Below are 14,593 nucleotides of genomic sequence, written 5' to 3'. Positions count from 1 at the left end.
ACAAAAAGAATGTTTCAGCCATTTCTGGAGAAGGAAGTGCGCCTTCCAAGGCCTCATGCCTTTTTTCACCTTCTGCCTCATGCATACTGAAGCTGCTAATGACCTCCGAAGGTCTCCACCCCTCCCCACAGTGGGACTCGATTGCCTGTCTCCGCCCAGACCCCTACTTCTGTATTCTATTTATACCCTGCAGCAATAAGGCATGCCTCACTCTTGGTATTTATCTCGTAAAATATCACAGTTTAATTAAATTATTTTGGTCCGGGTCCAAAGCAGTCTCTTCTGAGTGTCACAGAAGTTATGTTTTCTGATGCATGCCAAGACTATTAAGTCTGTACCCCGTGAACATTATGTACCCATGCATAACGTTCATCTATATTTTACAGTTCATTATTTAACAGTGCTTATCGAAAAGGTTAACGTCTTTACGGGATCATTTGGCTGATTCTTAACTAGGCTAATTTACAATTAATTGTATAGCTGGGCGTGGTGGTGCACGCCTTTGATCCCAGCATGTGGGAAACAGGCAGGCAGATAGCTGTGAGTTTGAGGCCAGCCTCGTCTACAAAGCAAGTCTAGGACAGTCAAGGCTACAAAGAGAAACCCTGTTTCGGGGGGGGGGGGGGGGGGGGGAACCGCACTCGGGAGGCAGAAGCAGAGGTAGAGGCAGGTGGATTGCTGTGAGTTTGAGGCCAGCCTGGTCTACAAAGCAGGTCCAGGATAGTCAAGGCTACCCAGAGAAAGCCTGATTTGAAAAAACAAAACAAAACATTTAATCCCAGCACTTGGGAGGCAGAGGCAGGCGGATTGCTGTGAGTTCGAGGCCAGCCTGGTCTACAAAGTGAGTCTAGGACAGCCAAAGCTACACAGAGAGACCCTGTCTCAAAAAAAAAACAAAAACAAAAACAAAAAAAAAAAGCAACAATTTTTTTGTACAATTTTTGATAGAATCTCATGTAGCCCAGGCTTGCCTATGTAGCTGAGGATAACCTTGAACTTCTTCTGGTCTTCCTGACTCTACATCCTGATAGCTGAGTTTACAGGAACATATCCCTACACTCAGTCTAACTCTGAGTTAGAGATTTAATTCAAGATCTCAGGCATGCTAGGCAAGCAATCTTTAAGAAAAAAAAATATGTATATGAATAATCTGTCTTCACACACACCCAGAAGAGGGCACCAGATCCCATTTCAGATGGTTAGGAGGCACCATGTGGTTTCTGGGAATTGAACTCAGGACCTCCGAAAGAGCAGCCAGTGCTCTTAACCTCTGAGCCATCTCTCTAGCCCTAGGCAAGACAACTAAACCCCCAACTAAAGCAAGCTAGGCAGTGATGGTGCACGCCTTTCATCCACACTCTTGGGAGTCAGAGGCAGGTGGATCGCTGTGAGTTCTGGGCCAGCCTGGTCTACAAAGTGAGTCCAGGACAGCCAAGGCTACACAGAGAAACCCTGTCTCGGAAAAACAAAAGAAAGGAGGAGGAGGAGGAGGAGGAGAAGGAGGAGGAACCGAAAAAGAAAGAAATAGAAAAAAAGCCAGGCGTGGTGGCACACGCCTTTAATCCCAGCACTCGGGAGGCAGAGGTGGGCGGATCACTGTGTGTTTGAGGCCAGCCTGGTCTACAAAGTGAGTCCAGGATGGCCAAGGCTACACAGAGAGACCCTGTCTTGAAAAACAAAAACAAAAAAACAAAAAACAAAAAAAAAAAAAACAAAAAAAAAAGAAATAGAAAAAAAATTTTTTTAAATTTTATTTCATGTGAGGGTGTCAGATCCCTTGGAACTGGAGTTACAAACAGCTGTGAGCTGGCAGCTGTGGTTTCTGGGACTTGAATCCAGGTCCTTTGGAAGAGCAGATAGTGTTTTTAACCACTGAAACATCTCTCCAGCCCTGCTGAAATAAATCTTAAATAATACCTTTTTGGTATTATTTAAGGGGATGTAGCTCAGTTGGTAGGGTGCCTGCCCAGTGCATAAATGGCCTCAATTTTGACTTGCAGCACTAAAGCAGGTGTGATAACTCAGCCTGCAATCCCAGAATTCCAAAGGTGAAAGCAGAAGGGTCAGCTGTTGTAGGTCATCCTCAACTACATAGCAAGTCTGAGGCCAGCCTAGGCTACAAGAGACTTCGTTTCAAGAAAAACAAAACAAAACAACACAAAAACTGGCAAGTGCTGAGGAGATAGCTCAGTAACAAAGTGCTCAAGTCCCTGGCCCTTCTGTAAAAACCTGGGCCTTTTTTTTTTTCTTCTTCAAGACAGGGTCTCTCTGTGTAGAAAACCTGGGCCTTTAATCCTCATGCGGTAAGACCAAAGACTGGAGGACTCTGCCAGGGCTTGCTGGCCCCAGCCGCACTCTGGCTTCAGTGATAAACCCTGTCTCAGAAGAAGAAGAAGGACGAATGACTAGCAGGACACTCAAGGTCCTTCTCCTGACCTCTGGGCACTCACAGAGGGGCGAGGACAGCACACACACACACACACACACACACACACACACACACACACACACACACTCCAAAGGGGGGGGAATATTTTTCTAAAGTAAACCAGACTTTGTCTTCTAAAGGGTCTCACATAAAGGCAATAAATCACCTAAAGATGAAAATCGATCCCTTAGAGTTCCCTGGGCTAGAAAATGCACAGGGGACAGACGAGCCGGATCATTGAGAATCATCCAATAGCAGCCTCTTTTGACAATCAGCTCCTTGCAGAGAAACACAAGTTGGGTTTTTTTCTGGCACCCATTAAAAGGAGCAAAATGATTCCTTTGTTCACATCCGAACTCAGAATTCCACTTGCTAACAAAGGATAAGAACATCAAAGCTGTGGCTAATAATTAGCCCATCATACAAATATTTACTCCCTTCCTCTGTGTTTTCCTGGGCGGGGAGAATCACTTGGGATTCAACTTGTGCTCTGGAAGCCCCAGGATGCTTTGCGTGTCTTGGCCTAATGACATTCCTTTGAGGTTACTAGGTAAAGCTGTTTGCCATTCCAGCGATGAGACTCCAGTGGGTCTTTCTGAATTACTTTAGGCCAGCACTGCAGTATTATCAGTGAAGACATGGGCACAGAGCAGAATGACTAGTCCACAAATGTCAATCTGAGGACAAAGGGGGTATGCCATCCGAAGGCTTTTTTTCTTGAATATGCAAGACTCTTCCTGGTTAAGCTTGAAATGAAAGGCTGGAGTTGCCAGTTGCAAAAATGGAGCGTCTCTTCCTCATGGCAGGTCACAATTTTAAAATTTATTTATTTATTTTGGTTTTTCAAGACAGGGTTTCTCTGTGTAGCCTTGGCTGTCCTGGACTCACTTTGTAGACCAGGCTGGCCTCGAACTCACAAAAATCCACCTGCCTCTGCCTCCCAAGTGCTGGGATTAAAGGTGTGCGCCACCATGTTCAGCTGGCAGGTCATCATTTTGCTCTACCTTTTGTCTTAAAGCTGACTATAAAGAAATTTCCATGGCCGGGCATGGTGCCTCTGCCTCATCTGCCCCTGCCTGCCTCCCAGAGTGTTGGGATTACAGGTCTATGCACCGCCACGCCCAGCTAATTAAAAAAAAAAAAAAGTCGGGCTGGAGAGATGGCTCAGGGGTTAAGAGCACTGCCTGCTCTTCCAAAGGACCCGGGTTCAACTCCCAGCACCCACATGGCAGCTCACAACTGTCTGTAATGCCGAGATCTGACACTCTCACACCAATGCACATAAGTTAAAATTAAATAAATTATTTAAAAAATAAATAATTAATTAAAAATAAAAAATCTTAGCCGGGCGTGGTGGCACACGCCTTTATTCCCAGCACTCGGGAGGCAGAAGCAGGCGAATCGCTGTGAGTTCGAGGCTAGCCTGGTCTACAAAGTGAGTCCAGGACACAGCCAAGGCTGCCAGTGCTCTTGGAGAGGACACAGATTCGATTTCCAGCACCCACATGGCAGCTCACACTATACATGAGTGTTTTAGGGGATTCAAATCTTTTTTGGCCTCCTCAGTAGCCAGGCATGCATGCGATGCACCGACATACATGCAGGCAAAACACCCCATTTACCTTAACATAGATTGAGTTATTGGCTTGGTGGGATGGCTCAGCCAGTGAAGCCTGCAACCTCATCAGAAGTCCCAGAGGAAGAACTGACTCCCCAGAGTTGCCCTCTGTCCCCTGTGTGTACCACGGTCCAGGTATGTGCACCTGCGCTCATGTATGCATCATACACACGTCACCATCGTCACCACCAAATTGAGAAGAGATTCTCTCACGGACCTTGGACAGTAGGAGGTCCAAAGGCCCTCTCCCAGGGGAGTTTGGAAAACTGTTGCCGAGGCCAGGAGGAGCGCTCCGGCAGATGACCTTGCTGCCTTTCCCCGCCTATCTGTAAGCATTAAACAGTGTGTCCAGTCTTTTTGATACAATTGTTGCCCATGCGTCAGTCCTGTGTATACAGTGAAGTCTTCACCAAAACCGGAAAGGACAGGGTTCAGAGGCTGGGGTGCAGCCCACCGGCGGAAAGCTGGCCTGGCTTGTGTGGGGACCTGGGCTCCACTTTCCACACCAGCGAAGAGGGGAAAGTTCAGACAGTGTCCCTCCAAGGGGACAGCTGAAGGTACCCCAAGGGTCCTCACCTTGTGTGCTTTTTCATCTGGCTACTTATTTGTGTCCTTATTTTTTAAAAAAAAAAAAATCCTTTCTGGTGGGCCAGGAGATGTAAACTTCCTGTTTTCCTAAGTTCTGTGAGACGTCCTAAGGAATGAATCCTGCCTGGGGAGGGCACAGAGCAGGGGAGAGTGGGAATTTCCATTGCTGCTGATTGGTTAGAGGTTCTGGAGCCCTGGGCTTCTGATGGTTTTACTTGGGGGCTGCTGGCAGACTAATCCCTCAAGCTGTGAGATGTGACCCTGTCTCCAGGGGACAGTGTGTTGGGGTGGGGGTGGGGCAGGGCGGGGCTGGGAATTTTGTTTGTCCTTCATGTGTGACGCCCTCTCTAGAGGCACATTCCTAAAGTCCTTGTCATCTCCTACTCTCTCTTACACGGGGCCGCGGTGCTGCACGTCCTGCCCTTAATCTCAGCACTCAGTAGGCAGAGGCAGGCTGATCTTTGTGAGTTGCAGGCCTTCCTGGTCTACAAACTACGTTCCAGGACAGCCAGGGCTACGCAAAGAAACCCCGTCTCAAAACAAAACAAAACTAAACAAAACAACAACAACAAAGCCAGGCATGGTGGCGCACGCCTTTAATCCCAGCACTCGGAAGGCAGAGGCAGGCAGATCACTGAGTTTGAGGCCAGCCTGGTCTACAAAGCAAGTCCAGGACAGTCAAGGCTACGCAAAGAAACCCTTTCTCGGGCTGGATAGATGGTTCAGAGGTTAAGAGTACTGTCTGCTCTTCCAGAGGTCCTGAGTTCAATTCTCAGCAACCATGTGGTGGCTCACAACCATTTATAAAGAGATCTGTGCCCTCTTCTGGTGTGCAGGCATACAGGAAGGCAAACACTATATATGTAATAAATAAGTCTTTTTTTTTTCTCCGAAACAGGGTTTCTCTGTGTAGCCTTGGCTGTCCTGGACTCACTTTGTAGACCAGGCTGGCCTACAAAGCGGGTCCAGGCCAGCCAAGGCTACACAAAGAAACCCTGTATTGAAAAACCAAACCAAACCAAACAAAACAAAAAACAAACAAACAGACAAACAAAAGAACAAAAGAAAACCATTTTATTGATTGTGGGAAGAGAGACTCACACCTGGAAGGTCAGAGGTCAATATCAGGAGTCTGTTCTTGCCTTCCACCGTGCAGGAATGGCCCTCCCGGAAACTCGGGTTGTCAAGCTTGGCTATGAGATGAGTGCCGTCCCTTCACCCACTGAGCCAGCACTTAAAGTTCCCACAACCTCAAAAGACTGGCCCCAACCTCCCAACACTAGAACCCTTGGAGGATGCGCTCAGCTGTCTCCAACCCACAGCAGATGGGCAAGAGGAACTGGTAGCCAGCAGGCTTCTTGCCCTGCAAAGATCTCAGCATGTGTGAGTCATCCTCGCTGCTCTGTGGGCCCACGTGTTGCTTGGTGTGTCAGGGTAGAAGCCACCACTTCATCGTGCTCACATGGGCTTCTGGGTCTGGGGGCGGAGGAATGGTGGAAGGCAACAGATGCAAAGATGTTCTCACAGACTCACAATCTAAGGGGCACAGACTGAGCGTTCAAGTCAGAATGCATAACACCAACATTTATTTTCTACTTCTCTATAGCCCTCCATGTACTTCCTCTGCCTCCTCTTTCTTCTCCTTCTTCTTTTAATTTTCTTTTTCCCAGATAGGGTCTCTCTGTGTAGCCCTGGCTGTCCAGGACTCGCTTTGTAGATCAGGCTGGCCTAGAACTCAGAGTGATCTGCCTGCCTCTGCCTCCTGAGTGCTGGGATCACAGGTGTGTGCCACCACGCCCAGTTTAGATACTGTCTCAAAAACAAAACAAAACAAAACATCTGGGCGGTGTTGGCGCACGCCTGTAATCCCAGCACTTGGGAGGCAGAGGCAGGTGGATCACTGTGAGTTCTAGGCCAGCCTGGTCTACAAAGTGAGTCCTGGACAGCCAAGGCTACACAGAGAAACCCTATCTCGAAAAAACAAAACAAAAAATAAAAAACAAAACAAGACAGTGTCTCAGGTATCCCACGCTGGCCTCAAACACTGTATGGATCCTACAGTTATCCTTTGAATGCTGGAATATGCCCCAGCCCTGGCTTATGTGATGCTGAGCATGGCACCCAGGGCTTCATGAATGCTGGGCAAGCCAGGTTACATCCCTGTCCCTGGATCTAAGCCTCTGGGGGTATAGGGGGTGGGGGGTGGGGATTCATGCTTGCATGCAAAACCCATGAGCCACGCTGACCCAAGTCTCCACCCTCTCCTGACACTGCTGTCATGAGCCTGTGTCCTTCATGCACCAGGATCATCACTAGGATATTCCTGGGCACTTCCAGGCCAGCAGCACCCCACAACTCAGATGTTTTCTGCCCCATAAAGCTGCGCCATGGTTCGAACCCAGGCCGTGGGTGCCGGGTACAGGCTCTGGAAAGGAGGGTTTGCCTAGCATGGGTGCTTAATTGCTGAAGAGCTCAGGGGGAGCAGAGAAATGATGCGGAGCCTCAGGCGGCCATTTTCTCTCTTGAATTAAAGTAGCTTCAGTGAGGTGGAAAACACAGCAGCCCGGACATGGCCCTTCGTTCCTTCTGTGCTATTTCCAGCCGTCCTGCTGGGCTCTTCATCCCACCAGGAAGAAGAAAATTAGACACGAGTGTAACTGAAGCATCCATCTGCCATCTCCAAGGAGCTGGAGCCTTAGGCAGGAAGAGTGAAGCATGAATTTGTATCTTGAGCAATCTTATTTTTGTCAGCTCATGGTTTTGTTTATGTTTTTTTTTTAACAATGTCTGAAAAAAAAGAGAGAGAGAGAGAAAGAGGAAGAGGAAGGAGCCCACCTCAGGTGGTCCCTCCCAGTGCCAGGTATCCAGAAGCCTAGCCTCCCTGGGTGTGACTGGCGCTCTCTGAATGACTCTGGAACTAGGTGCTGTAGGCTGGAGGTGTGAGCATCCTCAGCTACTGTTCGGGTCTGACAGAAGGCCCCCCCCCCCCCCCCCGAAATGAGTGCCCTGGCGAGGAGCCCACTGTTAAAGCAGGTGGGCAGACTCATGGCTGCTTCTCTCTTCCTCGCCTCCTGAGAGCCAGGCCAGTGCCAGGAAAGGCTTTCCCTAGCCCTGGTTTGCTTGCTTTCCTGGCATGTAGCTGGCATCCCCAAACACAGCTGTACTATAGGGAGAGCGCAGGGCTGGGATTAGCACCTGGACTGTTCGGCTTCTTCAGGGGCTGGGAGGAGTTTGTGGGCAGGGCAGCTGGATCCATAATTCTCTCCTCTTTCTGCAGTTTCCTTGCCTTCCCTCCTTCTCTTGAGAGAGCAAAAGATGACTGGCGGGTGCATGGGGGAGGGGGGAGGCATGACTGTACCCGGAGCTGCTCCAGCACTGGCTGAGGAATCAAAGTCAGCCAAGGAAGAAGTGTCACCTTGCGTCCTATGGCGCAGTGCCTTGCACCGCATCTGTGCTAACGTTGGAAAGGCTAGGTGTTGACATGGACGTGCTGTCCAGGAATTTTCCTTTATCCAAAGACAGCTCCATTCATCTCACTGAGCTTTGTTCCAAGCTTTGGTTGACTTCACCCCGGCTCTGAGCCCCAGCGAGCCAAAGATAGATTCAGTCCAATCCCAGGATCGATGATGAATTTGTGCCAACTCCTGGGGCTACAGAGCAGGGCTGGGAAGTGCTCCAGGGCAGTTCCGCCGCGCCCCCTGGTGGCCAAATGGAGGCCAGGCTAGAGGAACTTCGGGTCCTGGCTTGGAAGGAGGGTGCCAGAGGTCTGAAGCTCCAACAACAGAAGGCTCTGATTGCTTCCAGTTTGAAAGGGAGCCTTGGGGCTGGAGAGATGGCTTCTTTTCCAAAGGTCCTAAATTCGATTCCCAGCAACCACACCATAGCTCACAACCATCCATAATGAGATCTGGTGTCCTCTTCTGGTGTGCAGGTGTACATGCAGGCAGAGCACTGTATATGCAATATATTGTATGTGCAATATATAAGAGGAAATATACATATAAATAAAAGAAACATATAAATAAGAGAAAGGGAGTCTTGGCTCTGTATTAGTAGGTGAATGAGGCTTTGAGCTCAGGGACGCCCTTCTGACTGTTCTAGGAGCTCATTGCCCCCCCCCCCCACGTACACGTATACATACAAACATGCATACATACACATATCCACGTATATGGACCTTCAAGATCTTGGGTTAGGCAAAAGACTCTGAAATTTGGTACCAAAAACCACTAAAAAATAAACAAACAAAAAAACCCCACAAAGCTAGAATTCATCAACATTAACAGTTTTGTGTCAAAAGACTATCAAAAAGTGAAAAGACGACCTGTAGACCGAGAGGAAACATTTCTGTGTTAGATATCTGATGGTGTCCAGACTTACTATAACTCAGAGACAAAAACCCGCTAGACAAGTTTATGGTGCCACTCTCACACAGTCTCACCCCGTGTCAGGTGTGGTGGCGCACACCTTTAATCCCAGCACTCGAGAGGCAGAGGTAGGTGGATCGCTGTGAATTTGAGGTCAGCCTGGTCTACAGAGTGAGTTCAGGACAGCCAAGGCTAACACAGAGAGACCCTGTCTCGAAAAAGCAAAAAACAAAACAAAAAAACCAAACAAATTAACAAAAAGAACACTAGCTGCTCTTTCAGAGACTTGTCCCGAGACAGAGCACTCCTACGTTAAAATAATACATAATAAATAAAATTAAAAACAAAAACAGAAGCCAGCCATGGTGCTGCAGGCCTTTAATCCAAGCACGTGAGAAGCAGAGGCAGGTGGATATATCTGAGTCTGAGGCCTGTATGGCCTACAGAGCAAGTCCAGGATAGCCAGGGCTATTGCACAGAGAAACTCTGTCTCCAAAAGACAAAACAACAGGGTACTGGAGAGAAGAGCACTGGCTGCTCTTCCAAAGGTCCTGAGTTCAATTCCCAGAAGCCACATGGTGGCTCAGAACCATCTGTAATGAGCTCTGGTGCCCTCCTCTGGCCTGTAGGCTGAATACTCTATAAATAATGAATAAATCACTCTAATCCCAGCACTTGGGAGGCAGTGGCAGGTGGATCTCTGTGAGTTCAAGGCCAACCTGGTCTACAGAAGGAGTTCCAGGACAGCCAGAGCTGTTACACAGAGAAACCTTGTCTCAAAATACCAAACCAAAACAACAAAAAAATAAGATGAATAAATCTTAAAAAAAAAAAAAAAAAAAAGCAAAAACAAAACCAGCAACAACCAAAAAACATACAAACAAAACAAAAAATGGGCTGAAGAGATGGTTCAGAGTTTAAGAGCCCTTGCTGCTCTTGCAGAGAACCTGGGTTCAGTTCTCAGCACCAAGGCACGTGAACCATGTGACCAAAAGAACAGGCCTGGGTCAAGATTGAGGTTGAAAAGCCACCAAACGCTGAAGATCTCATCCTGAAACTTCCCTATTCTGTGCCTGCGTGTCCCTTTGCACGTAGTCTCCCAAGCCCCGCCCTCCGCGCCCTCCCCCCCTCCCCCCAGGTAGTCAAGTAGCCAGGTGACAGGTTTCAGATTTCCTCATAAGGACTTGTCCAGCTAGGCCCTGGAATCCCTCTCCTTGCAAATGAAGCATTCCCAGCACCTCAGCCCCAGCCAATGCTGCACAGTCACCCAGAAAACCCCTACCCACTACCCACTTCCCCAAGGTTTATATGGCTCCTACATCCCCCATTAAAGAGAGTCGAGTCACTGAAAGAGCTGTGTCACTGAAAGAGCTGTTATCAGAGAAAGCTTTCTCCCCGGAGGCAAGCATGCCAAATTGAGATCCTGCTAACTCACCCGGCCGGCTGAGCTTCATTCCTACCCGCCCAGCGTCTGGATGCATCCTGCATCCCTGCCTGGACACCCTGAAGGGAAGAAGCACCCACTTGGTGGTGCACAGCTATTTGTAGCTCAGTGGCCCTGATGCTCTTCCTCCTCCTCCTTCTCCTTCCCCTTCTTCTTCTTCTTCTTCTTCTCCTTATTTTTCTTCTTCTTCTTCCTCTTCCTGACAGGGTTTCTCTGTATATCTGTATAGCCCTGGCTGTCCTGGAACTCTCTCTGAAGATCCCCTCTCTGTTTCTATCCTGGGACTTTATGACCAAGCCTTCTGCAGCACATAAAGCCATCTGGAATGTTCCGGAAGTTCCTTTGTTTGTTCGCTAAGACTCCTGCGTGGGCTCTAGGTCACAGAGCACCATGCAGTTGCACAGAGTTTACCTGTAGTGAAGGAGGAATAAACAAAAGACAGGTGTGTGACATCTCAGGGGAGGCTAGGTGTCACCCCTGGCAGGGGAGCATGCTGGCTGGGGCTGAGGGTATATGTACATTTGGGAGGTGGTAGAGTGCCCGCTTATGTTGAAAGTGTTTCTCAAAGCGGCAAAGGCCAGCATCCTTGATCTCCGAACACTAGCAGGAATAACTGGCAGGCATGCTCAGACTCCACAAGGGGTCAACACCGCCAGGTCATTCCAACTGCCACTGCAACACAACAGGACAGTTCTAGGGACAGTCAAACCTGTGCCTCCAGGGTCTTGATATGCGTGACTAACATTTTGGGTGCACTCTCTAAAACCTGATATATTATATACCCAAGGACGGGAAAGTGCCAATTATTACTTGGTTTTTTAGTTTTTTAAATTTTTTCTTTATTTTTTTTCCACATAGGGTTTCTCTGTGTACCCCTGACTGTCCTGGAACTCTCTTTGTAGACCAGGTTGGCCTCGAACTCACAGAAATCTGCCTGCTTCTGCCTCCTGAGTGCTGGAATTAAAGGAATGCACCACCCACGCCTGGGCGGCAACTGTTATTTGTTTTTTTCTGCTACTAAAGAAAAGCATTAAGCCAGCCTGGTCTACAAAGCGAGTCCAGGGCTACACAGAGAGACCCTGTCTTGAAAAACCAAAAACAAACAAAAAACAAGAAAAGCATTTAAGACCTTCCTTGATTATCAGGCTGGAGAGATGGCTCAGAGGTTAAGAGCACTGACTGCTCTTCCAGAGGTCCTGAGTTCAACTCCCAGCAACCACATGGTGGCTCTGTACATGCAGGCAGAGCACTGTATACATAGTAATAAATACATTTTTTTTCAAAGTGTGGCCGCCTTTAATTCCAGAACTTGGGAGGCAGAGGTAGGCAGATCATTGTGAGTTCAAGACCAGCCTGGTCTACAAAGTGAGTCCAGGACAGCCAAGGCTACAGAGACCCTGTCTCAAAAAAAGAAAAAAGTGTGGCCAAACAAGGGAGCCCGACGGTGAGTGACATCAGTCAGTGCTAGTCTCAGAAGTGGTTGCTGTATGTGGTGACATTAGAGGGTTTTTAATTGCTCCTGAATTAATGTGCTTGTTTCTCACCCCTGGGGCTTCTGGGTTTAATTACTGTCTTAGGTCACATATGCAAGTGAGTCTGCTCTCATTCCTGGCCCCCATGGGCAGCAGCCCTGATCACCAAGCCTTTCTATTCTGCAGCGGGAATGCCAGGTTGGCCTTCTGGAGGGCTGATAAGGAGAATCTGAGGAAGGTGCCTGACTTGCCCCCACAGTCACAGGCTACAAGAGGAGAGGTCAAGGATGTGTCAGGCGCCTCTCTCAACCTTGGACACCAGGCATCAGCTGTCAGTTGGGAGGAAACCCTGCAGCACCAGACCTGTGGATGCTGGGCAGTACAGAGCTAACGGGACAGCTAAGGGCTGGGTTTCTCTCCATCTGCAGCAGATGGCAGAGCAGGGCTAAGCTGAAGGGGGGGGGGGGGCGCTCTGCTGGTAATGGCACCTTCTGCCAAACCACATGACCTGAGTTTGAGCCTGGGGATCTACATGGTGGAAGGAGAGATCCAATTCCAACACATTATCCTGTGCTGCGGCTGTGTATAACTTTGGCTTTGTGTAGCCTTGACTGTCCTGGACTCACTTTGTAGACCAGGCTGGCCTCGAACTCAGTGATCCGCCTGCCTCTGCCTCCCGAGTGCTAGGATTAAGGGCATTGTGCCACTGCTGCCTGGCCTTGTTTTGTTTTGTTTTAAAGACCAGGATTTGAAGGTTTAGCTCAGCAGTAGAGCACTTGCCTACCAAACACAAGGACTTCAGTTCAGTTCCAAGCTCCTGAGGGAGAAAAAGGAAAAAAACAGAAAACACACACACACACACACACACACACACACACACACACACACACACACACACACACACACACACACACACACACACACCCTGCCTAGGAGGCTTGGGAGTGCAAAGCTGCCAGAGCAGGCAGCTGATTGTCAGCCTCTAGGAATGTAGGACCAGCGCTACTCATTAAAACAAACACAACCAGAAATTGTTACCTATGCAACTAATAATAGAAATAGTAGTGATAACTTATTATTGTTGTTGTTATTGTAAAAGTAACTTTTAGTCACCTGGCTCAATGGTTGTCAGGAAGGCTTACTGCCTTTGTCTGCTAACCTAGGCCTAGTCCTGGAAGCTCCTAGCCTCAGGCCTAGAATGTTTTCAGCCTCTGAGACTCCCTGCTTATTATTAGAGCTCACCCTTACTTGTTCTGAGCTCTGGGTTGGTTAGAGACTCTTCTCCCAGCTGACTTATCCAATCTGACTTCTCTCTTGGCCTGGGATTGCTCTGCTTGGCCTCTAACTCAGCCATCTGCTCTAATCTTCTGGCATATTTTCTGGCTCATTTTGTCTTTACCTGAGTTCTCTCTCTATAATCCATCTATTACTTTTCTTGGTAAAACTGCCTCTTAAGTAGCTTCCCTTTCCTGTCTTCTGAGAGCTGGACGAATCCTATTTTGTTAAATCTTTGATTCATCACCTTTTCTTCCACTCAATTAGACATTACTTTCAAACGTGGGTGCTTCCTTCTATAATTTTTTTGTGTTTTTGTCTTTTTAGTTCTTCGAGACAAGGTTTCTCTGTTATCTTAGCTGTCATGGCCTGGCTTTTGTAGACCAGGCTGGCCTTGAACTCACATGACCTGCCTGCCTCTGCCTCCCAAGTGCTGGGATTAAACACGTGTGCCACCACGGCTCTTTTTTTTTTTTTTTTTTTAAAGATTATGTATGCAGTGTTTTGCCTGCACACCAGAAGGCACTAGGTCTTATAGATGGTTATGAACCACTATGTGGTTGCTGGGAATTGAACTCAGGACCCTTGGAAGAAGACAGTGTTCTCTTGCCAGAACAGCCATGTTTTGAATTAACATTCCTTTACATATAACATAAAGGAGCTGGAGAATATTTAAAAGCCCTATTCTTCCAGAGGACCTAAACTCAGTTCCATGCTGCGTGGCCTGTAACTGAAACTCCAGCTTCAGAGGACTTGACACCTTCTTCTGGCCTGAGGTACACTCTAATGAATGTCAAAGCAAGCAAAAGCCCGGCAGGCAGGTTTGAGGACAGGCTGGTCTACAAAAATCTCCAGCAAAGCAAAGGTTTCCTGGGTTGGGGCTGGGAGGACCTTCTGAGGATGCTGGGAATGGCCTGTCATGCCATTTTTATTTTATGTATATGGGCATTTTGCCTGCACGTATGTCTCTACAATGGGGCCAGAATGGGACCTTGGATTTTTTTGGACCCTAAAGTTACACCATTTGGGTGTTAGGTACCAAACCTGGGTTGTCTTGAAAAGCACTAAGTGGTCTGAATTGCTGAGTCATCTCTAGGCCTGTGTGCTTCTTAAAACATGTCAAATTGCACTTGCTACTGAATGCTAATTATAGTTTAGTATATTAAAAATAATGAAGCTGGTTGTGGCAGTATAAGCCTTTAAATCCCAGCACCAGGGAGACAAAGAAACTTGAAACTCCTGGGCACACTGAATCGACTTCAGGGACAGCCAGTGTGATACAGCGACACAGCATCTCTCTGCAATGCTAACATGCTGCCCTCAGCAGGACCAATGCAGAGCACACAGCTTTGATCTTACAGCAATCCTCAAGAGCTGGTATGGGCCACAGAACCCAGCTTC

This window comes from Acomys minous (genome assembly GCF_964271855.1).
Source record: "Acomys minous genome assembly, chromosome: 6".
Taxonomy (NCBI): domain Eukaryota; kingdom Metazoa; phylum Chordata; class Mammalia; order Rodentia; family Muridae; genus Acomys; species Acomys minous.
The sequence above is the reverse complement of the archived record's forward strand: the minus strand, read 5'-3'. Positions refer to the sequence as shown.